This window comes from Ochotona curzoniae, unplaced genomic scaffold, assembly GCF_017591425.1.
Source record: "Ochotona curzoniae isolate NIBS_2020 unplaced genomic scaffold, NIBS_Ocur_1.0 contig_3527, whole genome shotgun sequence".
NCBI classification, from domain to species: domain Eukaryota; kingdom Metazoa; phylum Chordata; class Mammalia; order Lagomorpha; family Ochotonidae; genus Ochotona; species Ochotona curzoniae.
This window is the reverse complement of record NW_024465897.1, coordinates 1,489,593-1,500,936: the sequence shown is the minus strand read 5'-3', so window position 1 is coordinate 1,500,936 and position 11,344 is coordinate 1,489,593.

The window sequence follows — 11,344 nt, the reverse complement described above, 5'->3', positions numbered from 1 at the left end:
GGGGACTGAGACCAAGAGGTTCAGAGGGTGGAAGCTGTGGGATTTTTATGGGTCAGACAGATGCACCAGCCCATGTGGTAGATCTCAGCTAGACTAGTTAGAATAGTTCACAGCTAGCTACCACCCATCGGCGCATGTTAAAGCTAGAACTGGATGTTGCCTGACAAAGCTAGATCATGGTACCTGCCAGTGAGTGTCAGAACAGGGACAGGTAATGTAAGCTGGGTTATGACACTAAATAGCACACAAATGAACTAAGTGCAGGGACAGATTCTGTGAGGGAGTATGTGGATTCACCCCCATGGAAGTACAAATTCTGCTAGTTAGTTTAAGAGCTGGGTAGTGATGGTTGAGCTAAGCATAACCATGAAACTCTCTGACACTCATGGATACTGGGATTGGGAACAGGCTGGGAAGGTTCAGGCTGCTCCATCCACAAGCGTATCCAAGAATAGGGTGTGGGGTGAGCCTGCAACATCCACCAGCTCATACAAAGACTGGAATGTTAGAGATCTGGGTCTTGCAGTAGGCCTGGTGGGGAACTTGGAAAACTCCCCTGGTGGGCCATAGCCACTACTGGTGAACATCTGGTACAGGCCTGTATATTGGTCAGGCCAGGCAAGCAGGCTCCATCTGTTGGCAAATATGTGGGTTGAATCTGGATGGGGAAAGACCAGGCAGAGCTGGGCCAACCTTACCCCATTGGCAGATCCAAGAGCCATGCTGGAGTGTGGATCATGCTGGGCTAGACTATCATACCTGCCGCTTTGCAGCAGCTAGGGATGAGAGCAGACTGAGCAGCGCTGGGTTGTAGCATCCACCAGAAAGAGTTGAGACTGGGGGTGATCTGAGATAGATCAGGCTGCACTGTGGGAAGCCATGCAGGTGGGTCGGATGACACGGGTGTGTGATGAGCACTGCTCCTCGGTTAGCAAGGCTATGACGAGTTTCTGGCTGTGTGGCTAAGCCTGGCAGAATGTCTCTGCTCAACTTTTGCTATCTCACACAATTGTATGCACACTCTATCACCTCTCTGATGTTTCATAGAATTCTCCTGAGGGTGTTGTTATTTTTCTGCACATGTGAAATGATTCCTGTAACTGGTATGACACCTCAAACTGATCAATCACATTATGGTAAAAGCATCTTAAACAACTTAAGGCAATGACACACAGCTAAAAGCATACCATAGTATAATTGAGCCAACAATATCTCCAAACGTGCTGTTATGTGCCCACCTCTGTCCTGGAGCTTGCCCTAATATAAGTAATGCTTTCTTTAAGCAATAGCTTGATAATAGCTTGGAACAGGTGGTACTCATGGAGGTACAAAGAGTTTGTTTAGCAAACGCCTTGAACTGTTACAACACATGAATTGACATATTTTGTTTTCTCACCATGGAAAGCAAAAAATATATGGGACATCTTCTAACGGAAGACAAATGTGAACCCCCAAAAATGGCTTAAAATTTCTACCTTATATTGGCACTTGTATTTGGCAAAAGAAAATGGTTTATAAAAACTTCTACATTGTATTGGCACTCATATTTGGGGGAAAGAAAACAGTTTATAAAGATAAAAAGAAATTTACTCTAAAGGTACTCTGTTTACAAGAAACTGAGTTGCCCTGATCCCTTTCACTGCACTTTAACAAACGAACAAAAAACAGTTGAATCAGTGCTAAGTGAAGGTGATGGTAATTAGTACATGGTTGACTATAAGATTTAGTAAAGAATCTATGATATATGCCTTTATAAATTCCTTTCATTTATGAGCTTCCCTTGTAATTTTGTACTCTTGATATTTTAAGTAATACTAGTTTACTTTTAGTGAAAATTGATTTTAGATATAAGCAAACCACTTGTGCTGCCAACTGTGGAGTTCCTGGCTTCAGCCAGGTTACTGCAGGTTTGAATGAGTAGTAGCTTGCTGAAAATATTTTCTCTGAAGTAAAATAACAATAATGTTTTTTAGGATTGTTTTTGCAATCTTTTTTTTTATAATGAAGTAAAAATGAAACATTTTCATTGGATGTTGTGCAAAAGCTTATGATGATTTGTGTATAAATAAAGAAGGCAACTTTTCTGAGTTGTCCGTTATGAGCATCATGCCATAATGGTCCATGCCTCCTCTTCCTCGTCTTGTCTCCTCGCCGATCCATTTGCATCCTTTGCAAGTTCTCAAGTCAGCCAGAGCTGGTCTCTGGTACTGCACCATCCAGTGGCAAATACCAAGACTGGCAATGGGCTATGCCAACTGGATCAGAGGAGCCATTGGCATGCACAAGATCTGAAACTGGGAACAGGCCTGGTTAGGAAGCTTAGAGGATGCCATGGCTAAGCTGTGGTTCCAACTGGAGAAAGCAAAAGCTGAAATGGGGGAAGCAGTTTGGGCTAGACATGACTGCAGTGTCCCTCAGCATGGGTATGGACTGGGTCTGCGGTGTGCCAGACTGCGCTAGACTCCAACACCTACTGTTGCTTGTGAGAGCCAGGCTGGGTGTTGAACAGGCAAGACTAAGTCTCAGCACATGAGAGGTGTGGCTGGGCTGTAGCACCCAACAGTAGGAACTGGAATGGGTGTGAGTCAGTAGGCCAGAGCCACTGTTCCTGCCAGGACAGGATACGGAATAATACAGCCTAGACCAAGGACCCACTAGTGTGTGAGAGACCTGACACTTGGGAGGAAACCTGACAGAGGAGCTTCGGGAATCTTCTGTCAGGATGCAGTCCTTGAAGGACAATAAAGGAACAAAGGCTGCGAACCACCCACACCAGGCCAGCTTATGGTATCTGCTGGCATATGTGTAGGTTAGGCATGGGGGAAGGCATGGATGGACCAGCACATAACACCCATTGATAGATCTGAGATCCAGGACAGGGTAAAGGACAGATCATGTCGGGCCACAACACCAGCAAGTCCACATTAGAGCCAGGACTGGAGGTAGGGCTGGGCTAGACTGCAGCACCCACCAGTATGATCTGGAACTGGGGGTAGGCCAAGCTGGGCCAGGCTACAGCACTCACCAGCAAATGCTGAGGTGAGGTGGACCATGTCAGACTGGGCCACAACTTCCCATAGCAAATGTGAGACTCAGGGAGAGGGTTGCAAAATTAGTATGGGGGCTGCAGGGACTTCCTTTGCTGGGCCACTGCTCCTACTAGTGAACATGACATCTGGGATTTGAGGCAGACCAGGCTGGGCAGGGCTACAACACCAGTTGGTCTGCATGTACACTGGTTTAGAGGGAGAGCAAGGCTGGGCTGACTGGTGCACACATAAGCCAGAGTAGGTGCAGGCTGGTTGGGTTTTGCTGCAGCATCAGCTGGCTAGCACTGGGACTGGCGAAAAGGCTTGTCAAGCTAGATTGCTAAAACACCTGGAAAGTGCAAAATTCAGCACTGGGAGTATGCCTGGTAGGGAAACTGTAGATTTCCCTCTCCCTGGATTGCTACTCTCACTGCTAAACATGAGAACCAGGGCTAGGTGTGGGCTTGGCTAGACAGGTAGTAGAGAGCCACCAGCATGAGTGTGGCTTGCGTAGTGGCATTATTTGAGCTGAGCTAGGCTTCATGCAGCTGCATCCAGAAGATTGCAGGAGAAAGCTGCCCACAGGCCTGCCAGCATCTTCCTCTACTGGACCACATTGTCCATCCCCTGCATGCGATCACTGCTGGCACTGCTGGTCCTTGGTGGTAGGTGTACATCTCAGACTTTTCTCCAGCACAAATTCTCTCAAAATCATCCTAGTTGGCACTGCAGGCTACCCTGTGCCAAGAGGACATTTCCCTGCATCCCTGGCCTCTTAATGATGAAAGAACACTTCAGTTATGACCATAGAAAATCTCTCCAAAGATGTAAAATCTCTAAATGGGGTACAAGTGCAGGGTATAAAAGTAGCAGAATGGAGATTGGTGCCTTAAGCCGTGGAAATATTAAACGTGAATCTCTCCAAATAAAATTTTTCTAATCTCTCCTATAGACAACTGCTCTTCCTTTGGTATGTGGGCATTTGAGAGCCTCGCTGTGTAGGAAATGTTGCTAATTCAGTGGGAAGGTATGAGAGTACACGTCTGAAGAATCAAAGAAAGCATCACTTTGTACAGGGATTAAGCACTTACTCACATCTATGTGGTAGAGTCAAGTGTGTAAAGTTCAGGGTTTTGGAAAAGAATTCAAGTGGAACCAGCTGAGTTGGCATCTGACCAGGCTCTGCTTCCATTCTGGCTCCCATTCTCAGAGTATCAGTGGGATCCGGGTTAATGAGTATCAAGGTGAAGGTTACATTGTCCCTGATTTGAATGTGCTCATCCAATACACCAACAAGTTGATGTTATTGTTAAAGATCTCTCTGATACTGTTTTAGTGACGAGTTTGAAAACTGTAATGTGCCATGTTAGTTGAGTCCTTTCCCCAAACAGGCTTGGTGATAAAGAATGACATATAGTCAACACCTTTTATTCCTGTCCTGAAAATCAGTTTCGCACTATCCATTTGCTTTAAAATTTTTAATTTTTTTTCCAAAATTACTTTATAATATATCAAAGCACTTTTGCCATATTCATCTTATTTTTAAAAGTGATTTACTTTATTTGTATTTGAAATACAGATTTACATAGAACAAATAAAAGGCAGAGAGAGAAAGAGAGTCTTCCATCCACTGAATCCATCCCTAAATGGCCACAATGGCTGGAGCTGAGCTAATTCAAACCAGCAGCCAGAAGCCTCCTCCCGGTCTTCTACATTGGTTCAGGCTCCAGTCATTGGGTTCAGAGACATTCTCTGCTGCTTTCCCAGGCCATTAGCAGGGAGCTGAATTTGTAGTCAAAGAGCTAGGACTTGGCCAGCATGTGAGATGCTGCTCTCAGAGGGGAAAGCTTAGTTTTCCACACCATGGCACTAGGCCTGCCCAAAGTGTAAGAATCATGTGTATATAAATGAATGCTACTTTTCTTGAAAACAGAGATACTAACGTGGCTTCCTGCCTTATTTTATTTAGGTTCATGGTCTCTAAGCAACCATTCTGTTGCAAAAGACAAGGTTTCATTCTTGTGTGTGTGATTGTTTTTTTAAGATTTATTTATTTTTATTGAAAAAGGCAGATTTAAAGGAAAGAGATACAAAAAGAAATTACCTTTCATCCTCTGTTTCACTTTCCAAGTGGCCACAACAGCCAGAGCTGAGCCAATATAAAGCCAGGAGCCAGGAGACTCTGCCAGGCCTCCCAGGTGCCTAAAGGGTTCCAAGGCTTTGGGCCCTTCCTCTACTGCTTTCCCAGGCCATAAGCAGGGACTGGAGGGGAAGCAGAGTAGCCAGGACACAAAATGGAGCAGATTTGGGTTCTCATGTACATGCAAAGCAAGGATTTAGCCACTGAGCTTCTGCATCAGGCCCTTTCATTCATTTTACCAATGACTGCTATATCATTACATGTATGTACACCACATTTTCCTTATCCAGTCATTGGTTGGTGGACATCTGGGCTGATTAAGTATCTTTGCTATTGTAAATTGAGCTCCTATCAACATGGAAGCACAGATACCTCTCTCATGCTCCATTCATTCCATAGTTTATATTGCTGGGAATGGATAGTTGGGTCATGTGGTAGATTTATTCTTAGTTTTCTGAGGAATTTTCATATGGTTTTCTGTAATGATTGTAAGACCTTGTATTCTTATCAATAGAGTATCCAGATATGTTTTTATCCTCTAAAACTTCCAGCCATTATCTGTTACATTTTTTGAAATTTCGGTGTCAGCCATTCCTACTGGAGTGAGATGATGACTCATTGCGCATTTTTTAAAAAATTTCTCTGTTGTCTAATGATCCCAAGCATGTTGTTTATGTATATCTTGGGCATTTGTATTTCAGCTTATGAAAAATGCCTATCCATATCTGGTGTTAATTTATTAGTTAGATTATTATGTAGGTTCTTACACTGAGGTTGTTTATTTTATTTCTCCCAGCAACAACGCAGAAACCTCATTATATCCTTCTCCAACTGACTTCTAGTAATCTAAGATTAGGGGAATCTTTGTCAAAGCAATTGACACAAATGTTCCCAAACACTATGTGCAAACGAGTCTGCCAAATCTATAAAAGTAAACAGTGCACAGGCTCAAGTGCTTTGTGAGTCACTTAGACCTGGCAATGCGCATAATTGAAACTGGCAGTCTGGAGGAAAAGGGAAGAGCGCCAGGGAGTGAGATTGACATAGCCTTCTATGAGCTCACCCTATTGCCTTTGGAGTCCTTTTTAGGAAGTCAGGGCCTACACGTAAATCTTGTCGTGTGTTTCCAACATTTTCTTCCAAAAGTGTGAAGGTGTCTGGGTGTAGGTTTAAGTCTTTTATCCATTTAGATTTGGTCTTAGTGTATAGTGAGAAGTATGGGTCTATCTTCTTGTTTCTACAGGCTATCATCTGGTTGTCATAACAGCATTTGTTGAAGAGACCTTCCCATTTCTTGGGTTGTTGTCTGTCTTTTTGTCAAAGATTAATTGGCTGTATCTATGTGGGTTTCCTTTCTGTGGTTTCTATTCTGTTCCGTTGATCCTCTTCACTATCTTTGTGCCAGTACCAGGCTGTTTTGATAACTACTGCCCTGCAGTAAGTTCAGAGGTCTGGGACTGTGATTCCTCCTGATAAGTCCTATTTTTCAGGATGGTTCTAGCTATTCATGTTTTTTGTGTGTGTGTTTTCAGATGAAACTTTGTATCATTTTTTCCAGTTCAATGAAGAATGTTTTGGGTAATTTGATTAGGATGGCATTTAATGTGTATATTGCTTTTGGTAGTATAGACATTTTAATGATATTAATTTTGCATATCCAGGAGCATGGGATGTTGCTCCATCTCTTGAGCTCTTGTTCAATTTGTTTTTTAAGTGTTTTGTAATTTTCTTTAAAAATTCTCCTACATTCTTGGTTAAATTTATTCTTAGATACATCATGGTTTTCTCTGTCATTTTGAATGGTACCTTGCTGGTTAGATCTTCTTTCATCTTGGGGCTGTTTGCATTCACTATGGCTGTTGATTTTTGTTCATTAATTTTGTACTCTGCCATATAAGTTCTAGCAGTCTCCGTATTGAGTCTCTTGGTTTTTCTATGTAAAGGATCATGTCCTCTGTGAATAGTGAAAGCTTGGCTTCTTCATTTCTCATTTGGATTCCTTTGATTTCTTTGTCTTGTCTTATGCCCTGTGCAAGCACCTCTAGGACTATGGTCAGAATCATACCATGTACCTTCTTAGACCATCACGGAATGGAACTGAAAAGCAACAATTCAAAATGCCCCAGAAAATACGTAAACTCTTGGAGGTTGAACAATATGCTATTAAACGAATAATGCGTTAGAGATGAAATCAAGGACAAGATCAAAAAATTTATGGCAACCAATGAAAACTCAGATACAAAAGTCAAAATCTTGTGGGACCCTGCCAAAGCAGTGTTACATGGTAAGCTTATTGCAATTAGTGCTCATGTCAAGGCACAAGAAAGCAATCAAATACAGGAATTAAACACACACCTCCAAAAATTGGAAAAACAACAGCAAAATGACCCCACAAACAAGGGAAAACAAGAAATTATCAAAACAAGAGAACAAATAAATCAAACAGAAATCAAAAAGACTATACACAAAATCAATGAATCAAAAAGCTGGTTTCTTGAGAAGATAAATAAAATCGACACCCCACTGGCCCAATTAACAAAGAGAAAGCAAGAGAAAGTGAGAATGAGCAGCATCAAAGATGACACAGGCAACATAACGACAGACACTGCAACCATTAAGAAAATAATCAGAAATTATTACAAAGAACTGTACTCCAACAAATCAGATAACCACTTGGAAATGGAAAGGTTCCTAGACTCCCACCACTTAGCAAAACTCACCTCAGAAGCAACAGAAGACCTGAATAAACCCATAGCAAAGCAGAGATAGAGTCAGTGATTAAAGGACTCCCAACAAAGAAAAGCCCAGGCCCAGGTGGCTTTACCACAGAATTCTACAAAACATTCCAAGCAGAGCTAACCCCAATCCTCTACAAATTCTTCGAAACAATAGAAATGGAAGCAACGCTTCCAAACTCATTCTATGAAGCCAATATCACTTTAATCCCAAAAACCTAATAGAGTATTAACAGAGAAGGAGAACTACAGACCAATCTCCCTGATGAACATCGATGCCAAGATTCTCAATAAAATCCTAGCCAATAGAATTCAAAAAGCATCAGACAGATCATTCATCCAGACCAAGTAGGATTCATCTAGGGAATACAGGGATGGTTCAACATGCGGAAATCCATAAATGTGATACACCACATCCAAAAACTGAAGAACGGAATCCACCTAATAGTATCAATAGATGCAGAAAAAGTCTTCAACAAAATCCAACATCACTTTATGTTAAATACCCTAACCAGAGTAGGCATAGATGGAACAATCCACAACATAATCAAAGCAATATATGAAAAACCCAACAACAGCATCATACTAAATGGAGAAAAACTGGATCCCTTTCCACTGAGATCTGGAACAAGACAAGGGTCTTGTTTTTAATGCAGTCTACTAATTTATGACATTTGATTGAGCTTATGCCATTTACATTCAGGGTTAATATGAATGGCTGGTAATTTGGTTCTCTTATTTAGCAATGGGGTGTTCATTGATTTAGTCTTCTGCTGTCATTATCCTAAGATGCTCTTCTTGTTCACATTTGGTTTTTGTTGGTGCTATTGCTCTTCTCTGTCAAGAGAATATCTTGAAGTATCATTTGTGGGATAGGTCTAGAAGAGAAATATTCTTTTAATTTTTCTTGACTATGGAAGAATTTTATTTCATTTTCAAAGACAAAAGAAAGCTTTGCTGGGTATGTTATGCTGAATCAACAATTTTTTGCCTTTAGAATTTGGAATATTTTGCTCCATTCTCTTCTTGCCTGTAGAGTTTCCTGTGAGAGATCTCCTGTGGCTTTAATTGGCATTCCTTTATGTCAGTCGATTTTTTTTTTCACGAGGACATATAAGGATCTTTTCCTTATGTTTGATTGAAGAGAGCTTGATGATCATGTGTCATGGTGAAGATCACTTTTGGTCAACCCTACTGGGAGTTCTGTGTCCCTCCTGAATGTTGTTTCCCAATTCTTTCTTCTGATTAGGAAAATTTTCCCTTATTATTTCAATAAATACATTTGTAAACCTAGCTTTTCTTTCTGCACCTTCTGGGACTCCCATAACTCTTATATTTGGCCTTTTCATAGTGTCTTTCAATTCTTGAGTACTCCTTTTAGCCTAATCCAGCTCTGTTTTCCAGCGTTTTGTTTGCTTCCCTCTGGTGACAGGAAATATTTCCCAATTCTGAGAATCTTTTTTTTTTTTTTTTGCCTCCTTCATTCTATTTCGACACTCTCCACTGTACTTTTAATTAGCTCCACTGTATTCTTCATTTCTAATTTATCAGCTTTCATTTTATTCATTTCCACTGTGACATATTCCTTAAATTTTTGCAATGCCTACTTTATGTTCTTCTCGTTGTTTATAAGAAGTTTATAACAAGTGTTTTGAATTCTGTATGTCCCATTTTCTCGATGTCTTCCTCTGTGAACTCTGAGGTTTGGCAATGGGTTTTGCTCCTTTGCAGGGGAGTAATAATCATGTGCCTCTGTCTCTTCTTTTGCTCTTGTTCATTGTACTTCTGGTTATCAGATTCTTCTCCATGGAACAGCTTTCTACGCTGTGTCACCCACAGGTCTACAGTTTGATTTTACTTATTGCAGTTCCAGGTCTGGGTTCTTATGTTAGATTTCCACCATGGTCTCTGTAGCCCCAACTCCTGGCTCACTCTCCATGTCCTGTGATACCGTGCTGAGGCTGAGCCATTGTATGTACAACCTTTCTCCCATTTCTGGTTGGAGTAGATCCCAGGATTAGGGAGACACCAAGTGTCCTATATAGCTAGGTTGTTGGTGAGGGTGATCTTGCAGGAACCTGTTGACTGTTAGGTCTGAGGGCCACACGGACCTTCTTTGACTGGTTGAATGCCATAGTGGGTATTATTTTCCTGTGAAACCAGTGCAATGCACTGAGCTCAGTGAATTCTTGCCGAGCTCAGCACATGCACAGCTCAGTGTTGTCTCTGAAGTCTTAAATTCTTTGCCACTCTGTAAACAATGGTGCCTGATGTGCCACTACTAGAGTTCTTAATATGCTGGCCATCAAGTCTGAGGGCTATCCAGACTTGTCTTGGGTGGAACCTGTAAGATGCCTGTTGCAGTTCACTGAGTTAGAAATGAGTTCACTCCCAGCTCTGTGCATACACAGTCCTTCCCCATAGCTCTTGCTCCTTAAATGAAATGGTGCCAGATTCAGCTCTAGGAGGTGGACTAGACTATGAAATCCACCCTGGTCCTGCACTGCCCATCTGGAACCTTCTGCTCTGTCTGTGTTACTGGTCAAATCAAACAGATCAGCAGGATGGGCAGTTCTTTGTCTGGCTTCACCTCTGGAGCTCCCGGTAAATGTCCCTTCCTACCTGGTTGCCAGTGGAGTTCAGATCACCATTTGGTGAATGCCACTGGATTATCAGTCACTGCAACACCACACTGTTGTTTTTGCTGCTTTCCTGTGTCTGTCAGTCTCCAGGCACTCCCCTGCTGTTGTTCTGTCCTCTCCTATTTCCTGGAATGTGCTCTCTCTGCTTCACACTGGCTAATATTTATCCATCTGTTAAACGTGTCCTTACCCTATCCATACATTTTTTCTTGCAGCCTAAGCTGACAATGCCATGTAAATGGGTCACTGCAAAATGCAGCAGTTCAAGTTTTTGCCAATCAAAATAAGAAAGAAACCACTATGATCTCACTTCTATTAACTTTTCATGGTTTACAGCAAAGTATTTTTGCTTCTATGAGAGTTAGAAAATCTTATTTATTTTCATAACATACAGGAGCAACAAGTTATACTATCGAGTAAAAGTAAAAACTGGGACTCTTTTAATTAGCCGAAAGTGGCCTTTAATAATTTTGAGTGTGCCAAAACTGCACCACTGCCATCTATTGCAATAAAATCCATCTGCTATGATCTGCAAATGTTGATGTAAGAGCCTCTGTATGGAATCTGTTGTTACACAAATACAATGATGTGTACAATGGTTTGGAAGGTTCAACCTCTATGTTGACTTTCCTTTCTTCTGTTAAAATTGATCCACAGTAAACAAGCAGGCCATTTGGAAGTACTTTGTTGTAAAGTTTGAGCTTTTGCTGTGCAGATGTGATGTTTTCCAGGAACGAAATGTGATTTTCTCCTGAGTTAATGTTAGCTGCAGCTCCAAACTCTTTGGTCTTTGGGAGG